The following is a 26,375-nucleotide window of genomic DNA, read 5'->3' as shown; positions in this document are numbered from 1 at the left end:
TATAAGAAAGGCATAATGTTCCTCACTGCTCGGTGTAAAAAATGAGGCCCAGCTCAATGTGAAGTAAGTTTTTGGTTCTGCCACTGAAAGCAGAATTCAGTAAACTGGCTTTAGTGGAAGATTCAAGCTGATGTCTGGTGACCTTTGTCAAGCAGAACAAATGATTGCTGTGTTTGCTACAATTGCATTAGTGCTGGATGCTTCTGGTACAGCCTGAGCAAATGAAGTTTAGAAGTCTGGCTGTCTATCAGCAAACTTTGCCTTTTGATTGAGCCTGTAAATGCTGTAGCATAGACCCTCCAGGCAGGAATTCGAGGCTCTGCTTTATTTGATGCCAGGTCCTTTAATAGTTTCAGAAAGTAATTTGCTTGTAATAGAAAACCGTGATGAAAACAGACAAAATCCTGAATAATGTGTTAAAATCAATTCCTGTGTGTCAGCTTCCTGCATAGCATGCCCTTTGGTGGGCACAGTAGCTGTCTGAACAACCTGAGGAAGAGGCTGTCACATGGATGCTGCATACAGGCTGCATCTCTGTGTTGCAGCTCAGGAATGACAAAGCATAGCTGTCAACTATTTATGCTTAGCCCAGCTCATAGTGGACAAAGACCCAAAACCAGACACGAACACACACACACACACACACATCCCCACCAAACAAAAACCCAGAAAAGCCCACTTTTCCAACTATGTGTTATCTTTTTTTGCATGAATAACCTATGAGAGCTAAAGACTATATTGATAACTCAGAGACTCATCTGTGATTCTGACCTTGACCACTGAAATGCTGGTAACTTTACTGTAGAAGTACCCTTGGTAGCTTTGAGCTCAAGGATGTACTAGATTTCTTCCTAGCAGTACTCAGTGGCCAATCTTGTGTGATGCCAAGCCTTCCCATGTTCAGCACCCTGCTCGATTCAAAGGACAGGCTCAGTTGGACGTCAGTAGTCCTTGTGAGGCAGGGACTTCTACTGTGGACTGATTGAGCAAGAATCACACTAGAGGGAGTGAAGGTGGAAAAATTGTCTCCCTTGAAGCCATTGCTGGAACAAAAATCACTCCTACAGTCTTCAGAATGTCACTACTGTAGCACCATGGGAAAGGAACTTACTGTTTTCTTGCAACATTTTCTGCCACCTCCTTTACTCTCATTTTCCTTTCTGTCTTCTATATTTTCGCCTTCCTGCCCTCTGCACCTTCTCCTTCCTGCTCTCTCTTCTACATTCATTATCTCCCTCTGTTTTCACTTACTCTTAATTTACAGACTTAATGCAAGGCATTCAGTTCTAACTGCTCTTTTTTGGCCTTTACTCCCTGGGAGTCATCTACACCCCTTCTGTTCCCTTCCCAGGGCTTTTTTGTATGCCAACACTGGCATGTCTTAGCCAGTTGCAAGGCTCCCTGCTCTTCAGCCAAGAAGAGCAGGGATAACAACAGCCTGGGTGCCTGACTGGACTCAGCTGCATATCTTTCCTTTGGGATATTCTTGGTGGCTGCTGCTGTGCTCGATGCAGCATAGCCCAGTTTCTCTATACGTGGTGGGGGTGGCCGGAAGAGTTGGCATTGAAAGTGCAAACCAGTCTGACTTCTTCCACAATTGCAGGTTTTTTCCCCATGAAAAACACAGGTTTCCTTTTCAGGAAGATTGTAATCTTTTTGGAAGATAATTTTCACATCTTCAGGGGAACAGAGTGTAGTCTTTCTCTTGCAAACCTACCTGAACCACTTCAGGAAGTGGCAGCGAGTATGTTATTGCTGATTGACAGTTGTCACTCACTGGTTATACATCTTCAATGTTTTTCCTAGGCACGCTGCATTGCCTGACACAGCTCTCCAGAATGTAGCAGGAGGCAGTGCAGCATTTTCATTTAATTGCTTGTGGAGATAGCTGCAGGATTGCAGTGTCAGAAATTATTGCTAAATCTTAGGGGATTTCTTGGCATTTTCTTGCCACAATAAAGTCATAGTTGTCACAATGGCTTAGTACAGCCACAGAATATATGTACAATTATTCATGCAGCCTGAAAATGTAGTGCAATAATAAAATCCTGTGTTTACATATCTGTGACTTGGATTCATTTGAGTCTTCTAATGCTACTTTTGTCCTTTGCTGTATTGTTTAAATGCATATTTCTCATATTTGAGTTTTATAAAGATGTTAAAAAGAGTTGTATGCTGTCAGTCTGGTCACATTTTGCAACCAGTCTTAAATATGATCCTACTCGTGGGGTTGTGTCTTTCAGCTGTCTTCATTACCTCGGCATTTCAGTTTTGCAAATCCATATTTATGAGGAATTTGTTCCACAGTAGAACTGCCACTGCATTGTTAATACTAAGATGACAGTTGGCCTGAAAATGAGGTGTCAAGAACACAAAGGCAGTTTCCACTGGAGTTGTTTTCAACTATCCTGAAGCGCAGCCAGTCCATGCTGTGGAGCATTTGCAAAGTAGGATCGATTCAGTGCAGAGCTGCTCCTAAACTACAGGAAAGCTGTCACTTGAGACAAAATGAGGTTGCTGTGTCTCCACCCTTCCCCTAGCAGGTCAAAAGCTAGCTTTGCTTAAGAACATAAAGGTATCTGCTTTTCTGTGTGTCATAGAATCATAGAATCATAGAATCGTAAGGGTTGGAAAGGACCTTAAGATCATCTAGTTCCAACCCCCCTGCCATGGGCAGGGACACCTTGCCCTAATCCATGTGGCTCAAGGCTCTGTCCAACCTGGCCTTGAACACTGCCAGGGATGAAGCATCCACAACCTCCCTGGGCAACCCATTCCAGTGCTTCACCACCCTCACTGTAAAGAACTTCTTCCTTCTATCTAATCTAAACTTCCTCTGTTTAAGTTTGAACCCATTACCCCTTGTCCTACCACTACAGTCCCTAAGGAAGAGTCCCTCCCCAGCATCCTTGTAGACCCCCTTCAGATACTGGAAGGCTGCTATGAGGTCACCACGCAGCCTTCTCTTCTCCAGGCTGAACAGCCCCAACTTCCTCAGCCTGTCTTCATATGGGAGGTGCTCCAGCCCTCTTATCATCCTCGTGGCCCTCCTCTGGACTCGCTCCAACAGCTCCATGTCCTTTTTATGTTGAGGACACCAGAACTGTACGCAGTACTCCAAGTGGGGTCTCACAAGAGCAGAGTAGAGGGGCAGGATCACCTCCTTCGACCTGCTGGTCACGCTTCTTTTGATGCAGCCCAGGATACGGTTGGCTTTCTGGGCTGCAAGTGCACACTGCCGGCTCATGTTAAGCTTTTCGTCAACCAACACCCCCAAGTCCTTTTCTGCAGGGCTGCTCTGAATCTCTTCTCTGCCCAGCCTGTAGCAGTGCCTGGGGTTGCCCCGACCCAGGTGTAGGACCTTGCACTTGGCTTGGTTAAACTTCATAAGGTTGGCATCGGCCCACCTCACAAGCGTGTCAAGGTCCCTCTGGATGGCATCCCTTCCCTCCAGTGTATCAACCGAACCACACAGCTTGGTGTCATCGGCAAACTTGCTGAGGGCGCACTCAATCCCACTGTCCATGTCACCGACAAAGATGTTGAACAGGACCTCCTTGTTCGGGTTATTTCACTGTATGCAAAGTATTAGTGTACAGCAGGAGTGGGTTTTTCCAGTAGAAATTATCTTAGTTGCACAAGTGTGAAAACCACTTTCTCTGTATTGTGTTTTTGAAGATTCTTTTCTCACACTGTAATCTTTGTGTTTGTTCCTCTTGTCTCCTGTGAGATGTTTCAGTTCAAGCATTATGATTAAGTCAGAAGAGCATTCACCCTGTGAACAACATGAAGAATGCTCCAGTTACCTTTTTACCTGTATCTGTGGGATTAGACCATTAACTCTTTAGCCGAATTGCTTACATAAGTAAAAAATCTCAATGGTATCTTGCAGTGCTACTTAGCAAAGTCATAGGCACATTGGTCATGGTAGAGTATTACTGGAGGAGCTTTCCTGGTGCTTCTTTGTGCTTTTACTAGTTCCATTTGTCATGGTCTTGGTGACCATTTCTGGGTTTTAGTAGGAGCTTTGTTTATCTGTTATGATCCATCTGAGATGAGATTTTTAGTATATCTTGCAGAACAGATCTGAAATCCAAGTTAATCAGACTAATCTGATAAAATAGGTTTTAGAATTAATCTTGTATCAATCTGCTGCTCTGTAAAAAACATACATAAGCATTATTTATTGTCTGTAATCACAAGAGGGGGGAAAAAAGCCACATGTAGGATGCCTGCATTCAGCTCCTGCAGCAGCAAAGAATTTCCTAAGAACACTGAACATGATAATCACAGTCCAGTCTGTTAGCCTAAACTTCTAATAAATGTTTGTGCGCAAAGCCCGCCTCTGAGAAAGGAGAGATTGAGCTGAAAATAATCTCTGGAAACTTGGCAGATTTTTAAGGTGAATAGGGAGGAGAGGAAGAAAAATATGGTTTTTCAGGCTGTAATGAAAGATGGCTTTGGAGGACACGTGCATGTGCAAGGAGCCTGAGGGAGGAAGTGGAAGATAGTAAATTCAACGTCTTTGAACACTGACAAATCACCTTAATGATCTGACAGCATCTTCTCACTGTCTGCATCAACATTAGGACTATTTATCACTTTCATAGATTTGTAGCATTAGGTAACTCAACTTTTCTATCAACACATGGGTTTTCCTGCTTGGTGAGCTGAAGAACAGCTTCTTGAGGTTACTTCAGCAGGGGAAGCACACAAACAAGCAGGTTCTATTCCATTTCAGATTGTGATTTATGTCTCTGAACCATTTTTGTCTGCCATAACCATTGAAGCTTGAGACATTGTTTCCAGAAACTGTTATTTTGCTATTCATCATCAAAGGTTTGGTCAGAGGTTTCTTCTTATCACAATATTTATGTCTTCACAACCCTTTTAGTGAGACATCCCAGTGTTCCCTTTGGTGCAATTTAGGAATGGCTGAAAGTAATGAAACATAAAAATGGAGGTTTCCATAAAGATAGCGAGGGTTTTTGGAAGCAGTCTTATCTTTACCATTTATTACTGGGAAGCAGATATGTCATCACACTTGTTGGGAGACAGCCATATACAGCTGCTGAAGGGAACTGATTTTTAGAAAGCTATTTTATAAGAAGCATCATTCATCACACTGATCCACTGAGAGGCCTTGATGCTGCCAAAACTAGTGGGTATACTGTAACATCAATATATTGAAATAAGAAATCAGAGGCATTCGTGTTCTGTGTTTGGATTTTTTCATGTTTAAAATGTTTTTGTGTGAAGTCTTGTTGATGGTTTTGGTGGTGATGGCATTATATCGGTCACTCACATGATTTGCCAGAGATGATAATTTTTTGGACCAGGAAGGACTGTCCAGTGCTTATTGCTGTTAAATGTTAAGAAAATACTGCATGTATAAAGTGATAAGATTTTGTGGTCGACTAAAGAATGTGTAGAAAGAGGGAGAGCAGGAGTGGAAAAGGGGGGATTCCATTTGCAGGCCAGGTCCTGCTGTTTATAATATGGAGTTTCTGTCATATTCCTCTAACGCAACGATGGTGAGAAGTCATTCAAAAGTGTGTTCTAATTTGATCATGCTTATGAGCCTTCTTGTTTTCACTAAGTACATTTGCATGTCTGCACTTCCCTAAGGGATACCTTCTAAGCAGAGTTTAAATCAGACTTAACATTTGCCAGAATAAAAATGAACATTGTATAACTGATCGCAAAACCTACAGTTAATGCATGAGTGCAAGTATCAAAGAGGACTTTGGCATAACTAACAGTATCCTATGCAAATAGTCATAGTTGAAAAGGAATTAATCCCTTTCCAAAGGATCAGCACAAATCTTTCAATGGCACATAAGCCTGTTTTTGAGGGAGCAGGTGCTTAGCAAGCCCTGAGGATTCAGTTTTTAAAACAATCTGTACTCTGCATTGACACACGCAAATACCTTAGAAATAAATTTTCAAACGTTTATTCTCTTACAAATTTACTACAAATTCTGTATATTGTGAATTTCGCTGTAATTTACTTGGTATGCAGAAATATTCTGTAAGTGCAGGACTTGGATAATCTCAGTCTGGAACTGGACAATACCAGCTTTAAGTTGGGATAGAACAAAGCCGTAGTTGATGACTGGCCAGGTCTCCTTGCCAAGCTGCTCATTTTGATCATTCATAGCAAGAGACCCTTATTTTGAGGAAATCCTTTTGTTGGTGAAGACAGCAGACAGGTTCTATTCTGTCCTCAGAGAGGGTGGCATGGTGCCAGTGTCAGCAGCCAGCAATCCAAAGTGTTGTGTCTAATCACAAGATTAATTTTTTCCTTTTATTGGCTTTTCCTTTCAATACTACCAAGCATAACATGTTGTAAAGCAGTAACACTAGTTGAACAAGGGTTGGCTAGCATCTCGCAGCCCCCTGGCTACGTCGATAGCAAAATGAACGTTTGGCTTGATGTGCAGCCAGTAGAGACTCCCAGGAAACCGAACTGGGAAAACACACTTGTCAATGAATGGGCCGTGTGCCTGGTGAAGAATTAGGGAAGAGGAAGCCAGATGCACCTGGGTATAAGAGCTATATTGGGGCTCACATTCTTTTTTTCCTTGCACATTTTGAGCATGTGCAGTTTCAATAGCACATCAAATACCCTAGTTTTCAAGCTATAGATCCAAACCATTAATGGTCTGTGGTTATATTAGGATGTATTTATTTTAGCCTTAGGGTGGCCATATGCAAGTTAGGTTCTAAAAGGATCAGGTTAAAGATTTGCACTCATCCTACTGAGCACAATGACTGCAAGAGGCTGTGCCTTGCTTTGAATCATATAGGAAAAAATGACCTTCTTTATTTTTTCAGAGGGATGATGCTATTATTCAAGACTTTTTTATGCCCAGAGTGTTCAGCAGTGACTGGATGAGCATCCCTAGTGTGCTATGCCATCATGCAGACATGTGGGCATAGGTAGGAGTGCTTGTGGTGCAGAAAAAGGCAGGCTTTGTCTGTCTGCTCCTGTCCGCAACCAACCATGCTCATTCATCTTCATTCAAGGGACTTCTGTGGTCCTAGAATGGAAATTTTAGCAGAGTTTGGTGTGAGTGCAAGAATGGATAACTCTGTGGTTGGCAAAGTATCATATGTGAGCTTCCAGAACCCTGCATTTTGAGGGTTATTAAATATTGTAAAATTTAATATACTCCCATCTTTCTATAGTGTATCTTGTAATCTATGAATATCATGCTCCTAATGTTCTGGGCTGCCAAAGACACATCATAGAACTTTACTGAATGTATAGGAAGGTAAGTGTACCTCCAGGATAATGTCCCTTTAAATTAAGACTTCTGTTTGTGGATTTGACTTGCTTCACTGGTATCTTCAGTATAAATGTGTAGATTTGGATGTACAGTTTCCAGCCAGAGTTTCATTTTATTAGCTTCTCACAATCAATAGGTAGGGCTAACAAAAATCAGTTAATCTACTGTATGACTAATATAGCTGCTGAAAGATGAATGAAATAATTTCTGCAATGAAACTGTTCTATGATTGATAACCTTGTGAAAAGATTTCAGTAACTCGAAAGTAAAAACCCACAAATGGATCTCGTGTGCTATTGTGCCTCTGTTGAATGTCACTTTTTTAAATAGACACCATGTGGCAGCTCTCAAAGAAGTGGCCTAATTTTTTGTTTCAAGGATTAAAAGTCCCCATTTCCTACTTCATGCCTGCTTTCTGAAGGAGCTGAGACTTGAGGGCGGGGGGATGAGGTATGGTTATGCATTTATGTAAATATGAAGTATTGACTGGAAATTGCGGGAGGAGACTGCAACCAAACAGCTGTCTTTGCAAATTCAGTATTTATTGCAGAGTTAAACAAAATGCCTTATTGTTTAGAGCATTATTTGCCTTGGGCATTGGCTTAGACACTCGCATTGGCTGAAAAGAATTTCCTAACTCCCTTTTCCACACAACAGAAGATTAAGTAGATAACAGCAACAACTGGCGGGTTTGATCTCGCCTTGACATATGTTCCAAGCATCTACTTGATGATCCAACTAAATTATTTTTATCTTTCATGGCTGCAGGACTTTACTCCTACTTTACCACCACCCCACTTATGCTCCATCAGGAGCTTCTTTCTGAGTTCTCCTTTTGGTCAAAAGTGAACGATTTTCAAATACTCCAGCTGCACTCCTGCACAGGGAGTGTTCCTGACATGTCCACAGGATGCAAAATCATTCAGAGTTACAGAAACGTTCCACTGAAGAAAACAAGTTCAAAGCAAAAGTTAGAGGAACTGCATGAGGAAGCTTTGGTGTTCTTGGTAGACAAGAGCCCATGAAAGAGGTGATGCTGCATGGTGATGGTAATGAAAGTTGGAGACAATGAACTACAGAATATTTCTGTGGAGATTTTTCCCCTGAAATTTCACTGGCTGTTCTCATGCACCATCCCACCGTCTGCTCGGAAGAGGCTTCTGATCAGCAGTAGAAGTGGGTCACAGAAGTTTCCTGCATCTTGCCAGGCCCCCAGGCAGCTCTAATCAAACCTTTTCCAAAATGCTTACTTGGTTTCTGAACAGACTTTATCAGCTGGCACCGAGCAGTGATTTAACTAGTTCAGTCCTTGGTGCAATTGGATGTTATAGGAAAAGCTATAAAAGTCCTGCTTTCCTTTCTGTGTGCTGCTCTGTAGAAGGCGCCCATCTTGCACAGCAAGATGTTGGTGATGATGTTGCTGGCCATCTTCTCTAGAAGCACAGATTTGAGGCTGTTGTCTTACCTTTTGAGCAGGGTTAAGGCTGGCTCCAGCTGGTGCTCAATTCCAGCTGTGCTGGCAGGTAGGCTTTTTGATTCCCTGCACTTGGTACTACAGTCCTGTTCTGATCAGATCTATATTCAGAAGGAAGGGGTGTGCTCATCCACAGGAAAAGCTGCCGCCTTGCGTGCTTAGGTAGAAGTGTTGGTCTATTAGTCTGTTTTATATTATCAGTGAATTTCAAAGTCCGTATTGCAAATGTTGTGATTTGGCTGACACGTAAGTATGAAATGGTCCTGGAGCCTTACACAGTGGAGTTGCAGCTATTGGTTTAGGTTGCAAAAGCTCTGAAGGGCTGGAGTTTGCAGCCACATTATACAGAGCATAACTGACACTGAGCATGTATCCTCACTTGAACCCTTTTCCTCTCTCAGCCATGATGGCAGATGAGGTAGCACTAAATGGTTATAATACAAACAGCTCTGTGTTTCTTTATGCTTATTTAGTTCCTGTGTTGTATCTCAGAAGTCTGCAAACACTGCAGCACAACTGTTTCAAAACAACAGTGCTTCTACATGCAGAAAACCCAGTGATCAAGAATTATGGTAGATAATGAAGAATCTTCCACAGTGTGGAGGATGCTGAGCAGCAAACTAGTAGAGTTGCTTCAGTTATTGAACCTAAAATACTTAAGTGAACTGGCTAAATAGGCTTTTGCATCTGCATTGCAGATTTGCTCTGGTAGATCGATGTTAGGCTTGGCTATGCTAATGCAATTTTTCTACCAGACTGCAGTTAATTATCCAGCACTGGCTGGCAGCACCTACCTATAAGGGTGTATCCATGCTGCAGAAAGGGGATGCTCAAGGAGCAAAACCTTTCAAGGTGACTCTCACAGTCTAGACCCCACTTGTGAGGGGTATGGTACAGGAAGGTTCATGTAGCACTGGAGACAACTTAGCAACAACTCATTGACTAAAATGTGACAGTGTAGAAACTGAAAATGGAAGGGAAGGTGAAGTAATACGTTGTAATGGTGCTGTACGGTTGCCTTTCACTGAGTATACAGAAAACACCATCAGAAAAGACAAATGAAAAACATGCTTTCCTGTTTACTAGAAGAAGGACTTTGTGCCTACTGAAAAATCCAGAAATCTCCAAAATTCAGAAGTTGCCAGAGAAATAATGAGCAAATGAATGTGTTCTTTCTGAAAAGCCTTTTTGATCCAGAGGATGCAGTTCTTATTTTGCCTGTTTCCCTTTGCTAACTTCTGTGCAGTCACGCTGCAGTTAGACCAACTGTCAAGCCAAATGCAACTGTTTATAATATTGTTTGCACACAAAGCAAGGTGTGGTGTTAGAAGTAGCTTCCAACACAAAGCCAAATGAGAAACAATAGATTTCAGTAATAGAAAAAACTGTGTTGGTTCAGCCAACAGCTTGAACTGTAGTTCAAAAAAAGATGCCTGGACAAACCATGTTCTTTGCAATAGTGGTTACCCAACAGATCTGTCCCATTTTTACCAGTGTGCAAATCAACTTGACACACTAATCTGTTCCTAAAATTTTAGATTAGGTCGTAGCTGCTGGACTCAAACTCATTTAGGACCCACTGGCAGAGTCCCATGGGACTGGCACTTTCACCATTTAACACGGCTCTGCGAAGCAGCTGCAGATTATTTACTCTATCTCCTGAGTCACAGTTTAGGAACCCTTAATCCAAAACGAATGCTGTAAATCATCCCCTGTGGACCCAGCAAAGCCATCCAAGCTGAAGACAGATGGGAAATTACAGCGATTTGCAAGAGAGATGTTCCAGAGAGGTTCTGCTTTTCGTGATTTGTACTCCTGGCCTGGGGAGGGGGAGCTGGAGATAGAACTCTCTTGCAGATAACTGCTCAGAGCCTGTGTGCAGAGTTTCGCTGGAGTTTCCTGAACTCGGTGTGGTATGTGTGTATCATGGGGTGGTGGAAAAACAAGTCATGCATTCTGTAGCCTGTCACCACAGGCTTTCTTCCTGTTTGAAGGGAGCTGAGCACTTTTAAGTTCTTTTCTTTCTCACTAGTCGTGCTGTCATAAATGAGCAACACGCGATTATATGTAATTTGAACAATTCAATGTTTGTGAAGGTGAACGTTCAGAGTCGAGTTGAACACGTAACCTGGAAGAAAGTGAATCTATTCCTCCTCGCCTGCTCCCCCCTCAGCTGCCCAGGCAGCCTTTCTGCCCGAAGTGCACACCCAGACTGACTTCTAAGAAGGGCACAGCTTTGTTGCAGTGGTTTAACTACACAGATGCCGTCCTGGCCCTCACCCCAGAGGGACGGGTGCTACACAGGCTCCGTGGGAGTGTACTCTCTGGACAGACTGCTTTTTCTAGGTCTATTAAGATGTTCTGGATTCACTTTAACCCCTTCCTGGCTTGCTGGCAGAAACTGGGAATATTTTAAAACATTTGCAGTTCAAGGCAGGGTTCTATCTTGGCATCTCTTACCATTCAGAATGAGGATACTTGCATTTTCTTGCTGGCTGTGTTCACTATATCTTTAGCATATACGTATCATTATCTCTAGTCTTTTTTTTCCCTCCAACTTTCACAAGAAGTCCCTGGAAAACTAAGCCATGGTTATATGAATCCAAGAGAAGCAAGGAATACTCAAGGACCTGCTGTGTATCAATTACTAAAGACACAAGGCAGATGCATTTTCTCATTTTGCACAGTTAAGGCAACATGGAGCTTTTGCTTTCCTTTTTAATAACCTTTGAAGGACAGCTGTTTTCTGTATAGCCTTTGCAAGCACAGAGTTTTGCAATTCAGAAATACTAACAAGTCTCAAGTATTTATTAATCCAGCAAAGATGATTGCTTTTGTTCGTGGCTGGAAGGGATTCATTCAGACCACAACCTCCAGATGTCCCGGGGGCTGTGGTTTGCCTTGAGCTGTCATGGGGAGGGAGAAGAGAGAACATGATGCTTTAGAAAGCAAATACAGAGTTACAGTGCCTATATGGGCAGTGCTCCATTTTGAGGGAAAAAGCAGCATGCAAAGAGTCTTTTGTTTAATTGCAAAAAACCAAAGCAAAGCACCATGAAAAGCAAACAGATTTGTTAACGTGTCAATTACTTGATTGATCAAGTATTGTAAAAAAAAAAATAAACCCCTGCTGATACCTATGTTTAATATGAAACAGCGAATGTTGAAGAGCTGATAAATTGAGTGTGTCACACATGCCTGAGGAACAAACAATGTAAAAGGCGCTTTTCCTAACTGTAGTGGATGGAAAGAGGCCTGTAAGCATGTCAGAAAATGAGGTATAAACATCACAAGGGAGAAGCTTTGGGAGAGCTGCTGTGATACAAAATGAAGAAGGTTGGCCCCACTCCCCATCTGCATCTCCATGCCTGACCTGCAGCAGTGTAAATCTCTTGATTTAAGGATTTACTAGTCTCTTGCTGATAATCACTGATTTCAGCCATTTTTGGAGTAAATCTGTGTCTATCCCTAGCTGGTGAACTTGAGACTTGAGACTGGCTATAACACTTTCCAGTTAATTTTTATTGACATACTGTTGTACTCTTTTTAAAGGAAAACTTTCCAACACTGTGGAGGGAGGGCAGTTAATGTTAAAAGTGAGGTGTTCCCAGAGTAAAAAAATTGCTGAATTTTGGAATATATAGGCAAACTGGTGAAAAAAATAACCTTTAACCAGGTCACTTACTACTTGACTGTACTTCTTCAGGTAAATAAAAAAGAACCTTTTTTAGTCCACTAGGTGAGTGAAAAAATATTTTTATAGGATTCAAATGTGCATCCTGGAATCAAGACATGAAAAAAATGACCTTTTTGGCTCTGAAAAAGAAATTGCTTTTCATATTCACCAAATGGTACTTCAGGGATTTAACTTCCCAGAATATGGTTCATTTTTGCCATGTTATTGCCCTTTGGAGTCAGGTACAATGTTCTGCATTTTGAGATATTCTGAGTTTCCTTCAAAGTTTTCTTGAGGATATAAATTGTAGCTCTCTGCTTGGATTTCCCAGTAGGCATGTTAAAAACAAATCCCTACCAAAAATTCTGAGAGACACATATGAGACCAGGAAGATTGGAGCTGTTTGTGTTATCTAACAAATCTTTAAAACAGCTTCAGAAAAGGACTGTAGTGACTGGGATATTATTATTATTTATTATTATTATCATCATCCCCTCAAATCAAAGGAGATCAAAGCACAGTTTTGCTTATGTCTCTGTGGCAGTTCTCCTGTGATGTACAGCTCCACGCTTCCCCTCACCGTGATGGTAGACTGCTGTTGGAGAGGAGTGTAAAGGCAAGTAAGGTATCCCAGAGTTTGAGACGTTTTCTGGTATAAGCCAAAACTAGTTTGCTTGTGGCATATGATTTTCAGGAAATATTTGAGGGAGGAAGGGCAGGAGGGATAAGGGGTTCTTTCAGAAAAATTGAACAGTAAATTATTTTCATGACACTCTGACAGCTGTTCAGCAAGAAGTAAATGGTCATATTCTTCTGAAGAGCAGAAAGATGATGGTCCCTACTCTTTAAATTAAATCAAGGACAAATAAGCATGAATTATGGTCATCAGCAAAGTTCAGGAGCAAGTTGGTATTTAAAAAGTACACATACTAATGCTAACTATTGGTGTTGGAAGCAATGGGAGAACTCCATAGACAAAACATCCCACAGTTCGGATCTGTATCCAAACCTCTTGCTTGAAAGTTTGGCCTGGAAATTTCTCAACAGTTAAATCATAAGATGTTTGACGCTTCTCATCCTGGTCCCAGCTGGGAATCTGGAAAGTGTAATGCTTAAGCTGAATATTCGCTTTGATTCTTGGAAATGGGAACAAGTTTCATCAAGAAATGGTTTCTTTCTATTTTTTTTTTCCCCTTGAATTGGTTTGCCTGTTGCATATCGTTAGCAGATGGTGACACATATGCCATTTTCCATAGTCATCTATTTTGGTACACGAGCTGCTAATTGTCCCATTTTGACTCTGGAGTGTATTAAGCTTTGTAAATGCATCTCAGGTAAATGTAATCCTGGCTTATTTTCCTGAATTATGGCAATAGAGTTGGGAAGTATTTAGTTCATCAGGCCCAGAGCATAACTGTAACTTTTCTGATAACTGTAATTCTTACACCCCCCAAAATCACAAAGCCTTTTAGTAGGTACTGAGCTATTAGTGGGGAAAACAGCTACCCTAGGTCCAGTGCAGTATGTGAGCAAGCAAGCTACTCTTGTGTCTTTAAAAATTATGGGTTTAGGGTAGAGCAGATAATACACAAGTAAAGCAACGACATTTCCATGGCTGCTGGTGAGATCCCCGCCTTGGTGCACTTTAGAGTGGAACTGGCAAGAAATAAATCTATATAGCTGCCTGAATCCCATTTCCCTGTCTCTGTAATTAAGATGCTATCTTCTCTTAGGATGTTTTCTAAGCAAAGTAATTTTGTTTTCTGTCAACCTGAATTGAATACCTGTGCACCAAAACAAATATTGGAAGACTTTCCTTTATATTTTGTCCAAGCTGGCAGAAACATTTAGACCTAAGATGAGATGCTATGTTTCATCATTTAAATAAAAAAAATACTGTTAATGTGACAGTCACTGTGGATTGTTTTAGGTTTTTATTGTTCCCCAAAAGCGTTTTTGTTTTTGAAAGCTCCTGTAATAAGATTTTACCTGCAGGAGAAGCTGTCTCCAGAAGCCTGCCCTAATCCTGTTAGATGCCAAGCGGAGATGCTGCAGTCATAGATGTGCAGGCAGGGGAGGCTTGGGACTTGGGCTTGGGTTGCGCTGTTAAAATTGGAAATGCTTAATCTAAGCCAGGGGGTCACAGTCATTTAATAGTTTGACAAGCTGTGGCTGTGCTTCTACTGTAGTGGCTCCTTTTGGTATCTCTTGAGAGAGTGTATGGGAGTGAAGAGCCATGAATCTCCTGCATGTGTCAGCTTTGCCTCTGAGCTTTGCCTCTGAGCCAGATAAGCATTAAGCTTATCTGCAGATCTGCCCACGGGCTGTGAGACTCATGGAGGCACCTGAGAATGCCTTTGTGTAGCCCCACACCCAAGTTAAAGCAGCAATAGCACCGTGGTCCTCTGCTGCGTGAGGACGTGTATATTGCTGCTCAGTCATTTCATTTAGCACCAGGACAATGGGAGGGAGAAAAGAGGAAACAGAGCCTGAAAGCTATTCAGTGATTTCTCTGGGAGACTCAAGGAAAGGAAAATAGCTCCATAGAGGGAAAGAGAAGACAGATTTCTTGTAGAGATTCAGAAAAAGGCTGTTCCGACCCTGCTGCTGCCTGGGGGTGTTCCTTCCCAAAACTAGAAAGGGGAATGAAGATGAAGATAATGAGAACAAGCTGAAGTTTGATGTGTTTCTTAATTTGATGAAGGCAAAGACAGAATTCATTTAGTTTTGTAACATTTCCACCGGGCTAAGCAGTGTCTTTTTGTTTAATTATTGTTATTGCACCTTTGGTTTTGTTTTGAACTGCATACAGCTCTTGCTTGCAATACAACCTTACCCATTTCCTTGCTGGCTTGTGTCCCCCACTACCCTCTGCTGGAAGAAACGAGGATTTTTCAGCTGTGTCCTTATACCCAAAACAGCCCCGATCTTCCTGCAGAAACGGGCTGTGAACTGGTTTGGGAGGACCCCAATACTGCCCTACTGTTGCTGGCATCCATCCTGCAGAGTAAAGACCTGTGTATAAAACGTTGCTTGGTTTGAACAGTGACCAGCGCGTGGCTGGGCGAGCTGGTGCCCACGGCTCTGTGATAGCGGCATGTTGGATTGGATAATGTGTCATATTCTGTTTTATTGCCTTGGCCACAAAGGTTGGGTCTGTTGTTGTTAGGTCTGTTCCAGTTTATTATTAAAGGTGTTGCCAAAGTAGGTTGAATCACAGATGATTCTTTGATGTTCTGTCTCAAGAGGTGGCTGGTACCAGCTGGTGGCTTGAGAAGGGGCGAAATGTCCCAGAGCAGGCAGCCACAGGGGCATGTTCTTCCCAAATGCAAAGTTTGGTTTATAGGATGAAACATGGAGGTCTCTTTTTTTCAATCTCAGCTGAAGTAATTTTAATTTTTGCCCCCCTCTGCTTAAAATACTGTATCAAGGCCCCCTTAGCCCACCTATGCAAATGTTCTTTTCCAGTGTAGTGAGAATAAGGTATGTAAATGTCATGCTCCCAGTTCAGGTTTCTCTAAAACCCCCTTGGGAGGATATTCCAGAGGGACATTAAAGATGGGATTCTAAGAGAGGCTTTTGTTTTATTATTATATATTTGCTCCAGTACTTGGTATATGAGATTGTTTACACGTTCTACCTTATCTTCTATATCTATTTGCAATAGAGGTACCTCTATCTCTTTGTTTTGTTCATCTCTTCTGTAAAATATGAAGTCCCTAATCTTTCCAGTTCATACAAGGAAACCTTGTAATAACTGCATTCGTTTTGCTGCATATGTGTCTAGAAATCTTCCAACAAGAGTTCAGGTTAGGACTGCCTTTCTTTCCCTGCATAAGCAAGCTATTGCATAGATAAAAGAACTTGTGTAACAGCTCTGAAGTGTGTTATTCAGGCCACAGACAGGTATAGTTTCCAGATTTCAAAGGCAATACATGATCCAGACAAGTCTGCAGGAACCCCTGGTCTTAATTAGTTGTAGATTTCCTGAACAGCTCTCTCAAGTCATGGAAGAAATGTAACTGCTATTACCAGTCTCACAGGATTTTCCTTCCCCTCCTTTGGACAAGTCTCTCTAGCTGCCCCTGCACTGCAAAGAGCAGCTATTAAATGCATCAGCACTGGCTGGATATCGGGGTGCATGCCCTCCCCAAACACCTGAACTGTGGTGGCAGTGTCAGACCTTGCCTGCAGCTCGATAGTCCTTGTGTCCTTCCAGCTCAGGCCATGCAACATCCCTGACAGGGCTGGCTGACATCTCACCGCTGGTTCATGAAGCAAGTAACACACGTGCTAGAGAGATAAGGACTTCCAATAAGATATTCTCTACTAGTGTCCACTACTCCAGGCAGCCCCTGCAGCTCTTTCCAATGCCGAGCTTTAACAAGGCAGCTTGCTCTCTGATGCAGACATGGCACCTAGGCTGTCCAGGACAAGCTCAGACACCTGGACTGTCTCTGCTAATGCCCTCTGCTTTTCTTCTTTTGCCCTGTATCTTGGAAAGCACATTATGTTACCCCATTCTCTGCTACTCCCCTGAGGACATCATCACAGAGTTCAGAGCTCATATTGAACGATTCTTATGCATATTGGCTCATTGTTAATTGAAGTGGCACATACTTTAAACTAATAGATGCTGTCTTTTAGTTAAGTAATTTCTCCAGTCACTGTAAAGGGATGGTATTTCTTGTGAAATTTAATTTCTTTCTACTAGGCTCATGTGGAAAAGGAATATCTAAAAAGTCAAATTAACTTTTCAACAAGGGTAATATAGACTGTATCTTATCACTGATGTCACCACCCCCTCCTTATCTCATAATATTTCTTTCCGTGTTTCTCTCACTACAGCATACTTACAAGGAGCTACCTTGCTTCCACTACTCCACTATCTCATGAATTCAAACACTGAAGGTGTACTAGATGTGTTGTCAGTATGTGGTTGGGGAATACAGTAAGCAAAGTCTGTACAAATCCTTCTGTGCCAGTAGCTGGGATCACCTCACGTGCATCTGAATTAAGCTGCTCATAATTTGAACTTAATTGAAAAGCAGCTCTGTAGAAGCAGCCCACCTCGCCTTTCTGCATTGCTGGTGGATTCATGCATTTGTTGACAAGGATGAGGACAATAGGGAAAACACTGGAGAACAGCCTCAGTCAGGGAGAAGGACCTATCCTGTGCATTCTTTCCGTCAGAGAGGCATGGTATCTGGCAAGTGCAGTTCCATCTATCCAACAAAAACTGTGGCTGCAGATTGCTGAGAGGTCTGAAACATCATGAGAGTCACTAGTGGTATAAAACCCAAATAAACTGTGTTTTTCATTACTCAAGGAAATCGGACTCTGGTGGACTCAAGATGAGGGGCTGTCTCTTTTTAGCTATAGTAGATGTGGCATTAATTTAATAATTCTGATGTTTACAAATTAGAAGCACAAGTTCACATTCCATGTGCTATCTTCAAAAATGCTCAGGAAAACCCAGTTTGTGTAGCATGTGTGTCCCTTTCAGGCACTGTGAAGTATCTTTTGACCTCTCTGGATACAATGCTGGGCAGCTGGGCTGTGATTATTCCTGGAAGTGGGAGCACAGACTGAGGGCAGTGCAGCCACATGCACTGAGAACTTGGCTGTGTTATGAGTTACTGGTTCATACAGCATCTTTTGGAGGTAGTTCTCTGATTTCCCATTTAGCAAGGTTTCTGTGGCTTGACAATTCCCTTATGTGAATTTTGGAACGGGCTGGAAGTCATTGAGCTGTTGCAGTGCAGCGATGCTGGTGGCCAGCCATATGCAGACAGAACTGCAAAGGAATGTTCCTGGGCAGCAGTTCCTTCTTTTCCTAACCAAATGGATTTAAAACTTTCAGTGTGACAGGGCAACTAGTCTCTCGCACTGTGGTTATTTTTCAGGGACTCCTTACTGTCCTTCTCTTCTATCGTGACCCAAAGACCACCCATACACTCATCTCTCTTTTTAGCTGCTGCAAAAGAAGGGGTTCAGTTCCTGCTGCTCAGCTTGGTACTGATGAAAGGTTGGTGCATATTTGAGAAGCTCTGGGTTATGCTTGTCCTTGTCTATTCCAGCTTGCATGGCATTTTAGGCTTTGCAGAGCCCAGGGCTGAAAGCAAACCCAGGACCTTCACATAAAGGGGTTTGTTCTGAATCTGAGTGCTCACTCTCTGTACCTGTGCCCAGAGTCCCTCTGATCTGCCCATGCACTGGCAATTGGCTCCTTTCCATGAGGCCCCAGAGGGTTTACTGCTGCTCAGGGTGACTCTGCTTGCAGCCCATTAGACACTTGAAGTGCTATGAAGACCTTCACTTTGATGTCTCACTTTGATATGAGCATTATCCTTCTCCTAATATAAAATGTTTTTGTTACTGTGTACTCTGAAATCCAGCCTAGAATCCATGTGCAATGAATGCCTTCAATTTGAGGTACAAATAAAAAGCTGGGCATTTCAAGTAATGCTACACAATTACAGCATATTTCTTTACAAGTGTATCCAAACAAAAACTCTGTCCTGGGCTTTTGTATATGCCAGTAAGTGATAAGTGGCTCTGGGTAGGTCCTTAATTCACTGCAGGACAGCACAAATTTCAAAGCACTGTGTAGAGAAGGATTTTGCTGGTTTGATCTGTATTTGCAAATGAGCCCAGCCCTGCTGCTTTGAACACCTAGTGCAGATCCTGGCAGTAACTGATGTCTTTGCTACTTTTATGGGTGCTCTACCAGGTTTCTGGGCTCCCAGCAGCTACTGAGCATGCACAGAGCGTCTCTGCAAAACACCATGCATTGAGTCCAGCACAATCCAGTCCTGTCTGCTCACCATGCACATAATGTAAAGTCACATTGTGTGTGTAGCTCAGAAGAGTGTGTCCTGCTCACTGGCTGCAGGGTCAATCTGTGCCTGTGCAATAGGTCTGGGGTGGCTGGATGGCTTCTGAACTTGTGGATGATGGTGGATATGTTTACCCCTGTGGTTGTCTCACTCAGAATTGGTTATTGGTATTCTTGTTCCCTCTCTCTATTTCTTCCACATCAATTCAGATGACAGTGGTGTCTTTTCGCAGATTCTCAGAGACTGTTTAAAAAGGGAGGAAGGGAACATGCTCCAGAGCTTTCAAGCAGCTTTGTGGAAAGGGTAGAGTGCATTTTACTTTGGAGGTGATGTATAGCCCAGATAAGGTTTTCACCAAGAACCATTATATCTCAAGATGACTTCTGAATTGATTTAGCTCCTCTGATCTGTATGTTGCCAGACATGAACCACTAGCCTTTGGATGGGGTCCAGAGTGTAATGGAAAGTTCACTGAAACCCCATCAGCTCTCGTTAAACCTGAGTGAATTTCAGCCCAGCACATTTCTTGTGAATAATTAAACACAGTTAAGCAGGTGATGGATCTGAACTTCCATCTCTAGTTTTCAGCTGTATTTCAATTAGGAAGGGGCTCATGAAATTCATGAGGGTTTTGGTGGTGAGGTTTAGGGGGATTTTTTGCCTCTTGTGGTAGATAACTGTATGTGGAAACCCAGGGTAGCTATTTTAGTATCTCCCACTTAGCACCAGCATGACCTGTTCCAGTTGGCACTCAGCTCTCATCATTTTCTGATTTTTAGTAGTAAATTCTCCAGTATTTACTTCTCCTTTTCTCATTTTTACGTAACATTTGGATTTGTTATCCTTTACTTTGATATCACTTTCTATCAGTACAACTGCTGTACTCACATGAGGGTGTAGTGCTATGGCAACAATATATTAACTGAAATCTTGCCAGTGAGTAAGATATGGTGCAGAAATTAGTTCCTTTATCAAAATCTGATGTGGCAGAGCTGAGCGAAGGACCTGGCTATCGTGAGCCTCCTGCTATCGTCACAAATAGACATCCTGTTTGACACTGGTTATGACACTCAGATACGTTCTCTCCTGACTGTTTCCACTCATGCCTTGTTAAACCTACAGATGTCTTAGCACCTTGGAAAATATTTTTAGATGTACAATAATCTTCAAGCTATCTTTGGTAATGACAAAAAATGGAAAAGGATTGGGGTTTTTTTTTTCTTCTGTTACTATTCCAGGAAGGTATTTTTCTGTGATTTCAGGGTAGGAAAGAGCATATAAATGGAAAAATCTCACCGAGACTGGGATATGTGAGAAATGTGTTAGATTTTCATTGCTAAACGCTTAAGAGAGCTCTGCCCTTCTTTGCTGTCTGCTGCAGACTGGGTGGTGTACAGCCTTCAGAGTGCTGTCTTGCACCTTCTCTGTCCTGTGTACACACTGGCTTTAAGATACACAGTTTACATCTAACTCCAAATTCTTCTAAAATGTGGGTGTTGGGAATCAGTCAGTTGATAGCCCTTTCGTTTATGGTCTGCTGGGTTAGGAGGACTTTCACCTCTGTGTGTACCTGTGTCTCTTCTGACATACTGTCTCAGCCATCCAAACTGTTGGGCCTTTCAGGGTACAACCCTGGCAGCTTTCAGGCAGCCCAGGACACTGGGTCCAGCTCCCATGGTCCCTGGATATTGGGTTAATGTTAGAAAAGTTAAATCTTTTGTCAGATCTGGTGATGATTAGAAATGGTTTACATGGGTTTTACACTACACAAATTGGTACATGTTCTGAGCAGTCTGGGTTTGGCTAGAAACTCTTGGAGAGGAATCAAACCAGGCTGCTACAGGCTTATAGACACAGTTTGGAAGTTTTCAGTGAAATTAGTACCAGTGCTTGGTCCAATTATGTTTGCTTATTGACTCCTCTTATCTCGTTAGTTCCTACTTCACTGAGCTGTTTCTACATGTATGCACTGAATCAGCTATTTCATATTACCGTTTTACCACTCTACTGGTGGAAGAAGTTGATTCAAGTTAAGAGATGCTTTCTCTTCTGTGTTATAAACCCAGGCCTTGTGATTTGTGCAGAAATAAATTGTTGTGTTGCATATCCACCATCTATTTGAGACTGAGGGAAGGATGTGTGATAATCTCAGATCACATATTAGATGCAGCTGAGCAGTCAAATAGACAATCCTTGGGATCTTCTTATTAGATGTGGATAGCTATCCAAAGTTTGGGTGCCTGTCTGTACTCTTGAGGTTCCCACATCTTCTCTGTGCACTACACAAGCAGATTTCACTGTCTTTATGTTAGAAAGAGAAGGATTGTAGCCTCACGCTCCATGTTCTACTTCTCATCTCTGGACTTGAGGGACCCTGTAAGCACATACTTATTGTGCTCCAAGCAGAGTGTAAAGTGAGCCACTGGCATTGTTTACTGGGTAAATCACAGACGCATCCTTACACTACAGCCCGTCAGCAGGAGTAGTGTGCCTCACCCCTGCCCAGTTCAGGGTGGGTAGTGGGTGCCCAGAGCTGGGCTCCAAGGAAGCAAACACCAGGGCCACCAGCCTGACCCTAACAAGAGATGCTTTGAGATTTGCAAAATCAGAGGCGATCCCTTCTCCGTCCTGCAGTGTGGAAGATGGTCTGTCAGTAGTTCATGTCTCATTTGCAAAAGGCCTAACTGGTGTGGAAGGGGGAAGCAGATGGCTTTCAGCCACTCTGCAAGCCGATGTCAGAGCCAAGACTACAACCTGATTCTTGAAATTCCAGGCTCCATCCTCAATGGCCTACTGCCTCTCTAGGCATGTGCAAGGTTTTAATGAAAAACACCAGATCTTAATTTAGAGCAGGACTCAAGAAAAATGTCCTATTGAATTACTTAGTTTTAGATGAACTATAAGACACAAACATGTCTTGCTACAAAGCACCAAGCAAAAAAGCAGGAAGGATTATTTGTTGTCTAATTTAGCAGAGAAAAGCAGCTGATCATGCATAAGTCTATCTGACACCTAGCAAGTTGTGTGATCCTATTTGTTAATCTTTTTAACTTTCCATTTTATTAGGATAGAGTTTCAAAAGCAAATAGGATAAATGAGATTAAATCTGTCACCCTGAATTACTCTCCTCTGAGTTATGAGCAGAATCACTCTGTGCCAGAGAAGTATAATTAGGAGGAAAATGCTGCCTGTGTAATTGTGTGCTTCGTTCAGAAGAACTTGAGATCCATAATTATCCCTAGTGTGCCACGGTGGCGTGTGCTGGCTCTCAATTCCTACAGTAAACAAAACCATTGATGAGGAGTTCTTTTCCTGAGCAGCTCCTGATGTAGCATGGCTGGTACAGTAGCAATATTATCCTTCAGGTCTCCTGGTTTAAGTGAGGGATCCAAACTAACTTGGAATAGAGCGCCCATTGTACATTTATTTTCACATCTACCTTGAACTTGATTGTGCACTGAGGAATAACGGCCATGGGGAACAGAGAGTTTTCTGAGCTGTAGATATGCAGGTGAGGCATGTGTAGTTGCTTATGCAAAAAAGCAAGTCATAGCACAGCTGGTGCTGTGTTCCATCAGTTAACTTTGCAGCGGTCCAAGGATATTGCCTTCGACCTCTGCAGTGACCATGATTCTGCAGGTGCTCCAGCAAACACAAAGGGTGCAGCTTTCTTTGACAATAATTAAGCTGTAATAGAAAAGCTCTGGGTTAGGACATTGTGGGTTTGCTCCTAGTACACATCAGAAATCTTGGGGTTTAGTTTTTCTCTCAGGAAAATCTGGTGGAGGTGCTCCACTAGGGGACTCTACGCTGCTTTTAGCTCTACTTAATTTATATGGCCCTATAGAATTTGTGGTACCTTTCATGATATATAATTCCACTGTGGGATGAGCTAAAGACAAGACCACAGCCTCCTGAAATTTTAGGTTCACCAACCAAAGAAAGCTTTGAGTCCATGTGTTGTTTATCTAGATTCATAACAACTTCAGTTAGAAAAAGAAAGTTCAACTAGAATTTTCCTGTAGGTCAGGATATAGCTGCTGGAAACAGATCTCCTGGAGACAGGATGTGCACAAAGTGAAAAGAAACTCACTACAGCTCCTCCTCAGGCATTTCTGCAGCTTCCTTCTCCAGGCAGAGAGTCCAGAGGGTTGGAAGCCAGGCTTTTGCACAATGGATTAGTGATAAAGCAACCTGCCAGACTTGGACTAGAATTTCTGTTGCTTTGCCTAAAATTATGTGTGCATCAGGGGAGAGAGACAGGGAGGATGCATCATCGTTTTGAGAATCCTAGTAGAAATTTTATTTTCTTTTTCAGACCTTTTTACAGTTACGAGCCAAGACTTGATCTCCACATCTGGTTTTATTGGTCAGTCTGGTTTACAAATGAGGCCCCTTTTGTCCCATCTAATTTTATGTAATGTGTGATGCTGCATAAAGATTCTGGGAATTAAAAATGGAAGGATTGTGAACAGACCTTCTGGCTAATATGTACAATGACTCACTCTATCCTTTATTTCAACTTCCGTGCAGTATTTTCAGATCCACTATTTACCCATTAAATGAGCTGTTCAGTTTAGCTTATGGCTAAAGTTTTTGAAAGTATTTTGATGTATTTGCTGGGAACACAACAAAGTAAATCACAAATGAGAATGTTAACAAATGCTTACATTAATCATCTGAGACAGTCTCTCTCATCAGAATCTTGTACTGAGTAACTGGTTATCTGTAAAGAAAGGGTTTCCTGTCCCTTGATTTGCCAACTTACTTTACTGCCAAGGAAATCTCTCCTCCCTGCTTGACAAGCAATGGGTAACTTCATAATCTTTCTCTGGGTAGGCAATTTCTTTATGGGAAGAAATTAAGCCAGTCATGCCCATTTACTATAATTTAGAGGGAAGAACCCTTCCCTGAGTAGAATTCATTCTATAACTGCTTATTTCAGGACTTATTTTGCTTTCTTCCAAAGGATCTGGCAGAAACTCTTGTTAGTGGCAGGCCTGCAGCTTGCTTGGCAAGGTCACTGCAGCACATTTCATGGCAAGTGAGAAACTTCTGCCTTGCCTTGGTTTTCAGTCATTGGCAGCTGCTTTGGGGAAAACGGAGCATGGCAGCAAGTCACCATGACCTTGCTGCACATTGAAATTCCACCTCTGGAAAACATAAGAGACTCAGGGTACCTCATGCAGGCAAGCTGAGTCTGTTTGAGCTAGTTCATCTCTATGAGCATGATCTTCTACAAGACCTTCTCCGTTACCCAAGCACCATGACCACCATGGATGAGGTCCCAAATGCAATAGAAACAGAGAAATTAATCTCCCCTCCACTGAACTCCCAGCCCTTTCTTATTCTCCTAATAGGTGGTAATTTCCTGGGCCTTTCCCTGCTAAGACCAGTCCCAGGAGAAGCCTCATGCTTCTGCTCCGCCTCTGTGAGCTATAGCAAAGCATTCTTACTCAAGTGAGAAGATTTAGTTTTTCCTTCTCCCCTCGTCAGCCTGGAGGTTTGGCAACAGCCACAGACATATGTCGCTCTTGGCTTTACAGTTCAGTCACCCTGGGTAGCATTTGTCCATCTTTTACTCGCTCCAGGCCAGGCTTATTGAAGCACATGCAAGGAAAGGTCCTTTTAAAAGCAGTTTGCAGCAGTGTGATTTTAAAAGCTTGGCTGTGAAGAGGAGGGGAGCAGAAAACAATCTCTTCCTGCCTGCTCACAAAGAAATGGGTAGAGAAAATGCAGTGCCCTTCTAATGCTGGCCACAAGAGCGTATTTAGCAGTGTCTCTTCAAGGTCAGTAACACCATTCTCAGCTGTTCAAAATAGCATATTGAGAGCAAAACCAGCGCAAATTAGATTTGGGAGAAGGCTGCTTGTTTGTTGTTTTTGCTTTCCCCCTGCAGGCTTCAGCCTGGCAGACAACCGGAATCAACTATAGATGTAATTCAGGCAAAATACAATCCAGAATCTGTGAGCTAATGTATGATTTATGCTAATGGCAGCAGGGTATTGCTGCTGAATCGCTGCCTGCTTAGCAGCTTGAGGAGGCCCTGGCTGGCAAGGCAGGTGGAAATCTAAGTTGCCTCTCACTCAGGGGTCTTACTCTATTCAAAGAGATTCTTTGTCCCACATATTTCCTTATTTATATTTGCAAGATTCATGAGATTGATCAGATTTTTCCTCTCAGCAACCTCAGCAACTTAAATCTCCTTGTGCAGAACAGAGAAGTAGGTTTGGTCTAGTGTTTAGAACTAATCTTTAGCGAGGCTGTAAATGGCTGAGTGAATAAACACTGCTTTTTATGGGGTGAAGTTGCCTGTAAGACAGGCTATTTTCTGCCTTGGTGCTGCCCTCCTCTGCTGGTGGGAAGTATTCTTCTTTGCAGTTAGAACAATTTTCCTGTAGCTAATTAGTATTTCTCCATCCTCTTTCCCGAGTCTCCTACTTTTTCTCCTTTACCCTTTATGGTCAGTTCCTCTCAGTTACGTTCACTGGGTGGGCAGCAAGCCTTTCCAGTGTTTCTCAAAGTGTTCACGTGGCAGATACTATCCACTTTCTTTTCAATATTGCATTCTTATATTCTCCTGACACCTGCAGAGTCCATGCTTGGTCTGACTAAACTTTCCTCCAAGGAGAGGTTTTGTGGTGTTGGTTCTGAGTGTTATTTGGAGTTAAAAAACACTCGGGGAAGTATAGCAAGAAGTGCGTGTGCTTCTCTCTGTACCTGCTGTGTAGACCAGTGGTTTAAGAACCCTATTCTGCTTTACACCAGTGACAACTAAAAGTAGCACCAACTGCAACAAGGCTACATAGACAGTAAACAGAAATGCAACAATGTGATGAAGCTTTTACGCAGAGAAGCAAAATGCCAGGTTGCAAATAAGTCAATAGGGTCACAAAGCCCTATGAGCTATGTAGACAATTGGTACTTTCTGTGCTATGGAACAAAGCAGCTTCACAGAGGCTGTCTGCAGTGTACTTTAGGTCACTGAAACTGGCTCTATGGAAATTTCTGTGGTTAAACTGCAAATTCAGCCTTGCTGCATGGCTAGTGGGGAGGGGACGAGACTACTTCTCTGTGTAATGTTGATGAGTGGG

The 26,375-nt window shown here is 42.4% G+C and overlaps 1 protein-coding gene across 3 annotated transcripts in view; it reads left to right on the top strand.

The window, feature by feature from the left end:
- The window catches only part of ZDHHC8 (zinc finger DHHC-type palmitoyltransferase 8), a 118,125-nt gene that overhangs the window by 64,480 nt on the left and 27,270 nt on the right, over nt 1-26,375 (top strand). The gene's annotated exons all lie outside the window — the stretch shown is intronic.

This window comes from Strigops habroptila, chromosome 11 (assembly GCF_004027225.2).
Source record: "Strigops habroptila isolate Jane chromosome 11, bStrHab1.2.pri, whole genome shotgun sequence".
Lineage (NCBI taxonomy): Eukaryota > Metazoa > Chordata > Aves > Psittaciformes > Psittacidae > Strigops > Strigops habroptila.
The sequence above is the reverse complement of the archived record's forward strand: the minus strand, read 5'-3'. Positions and strand labels throughout refer to the sequence as shown.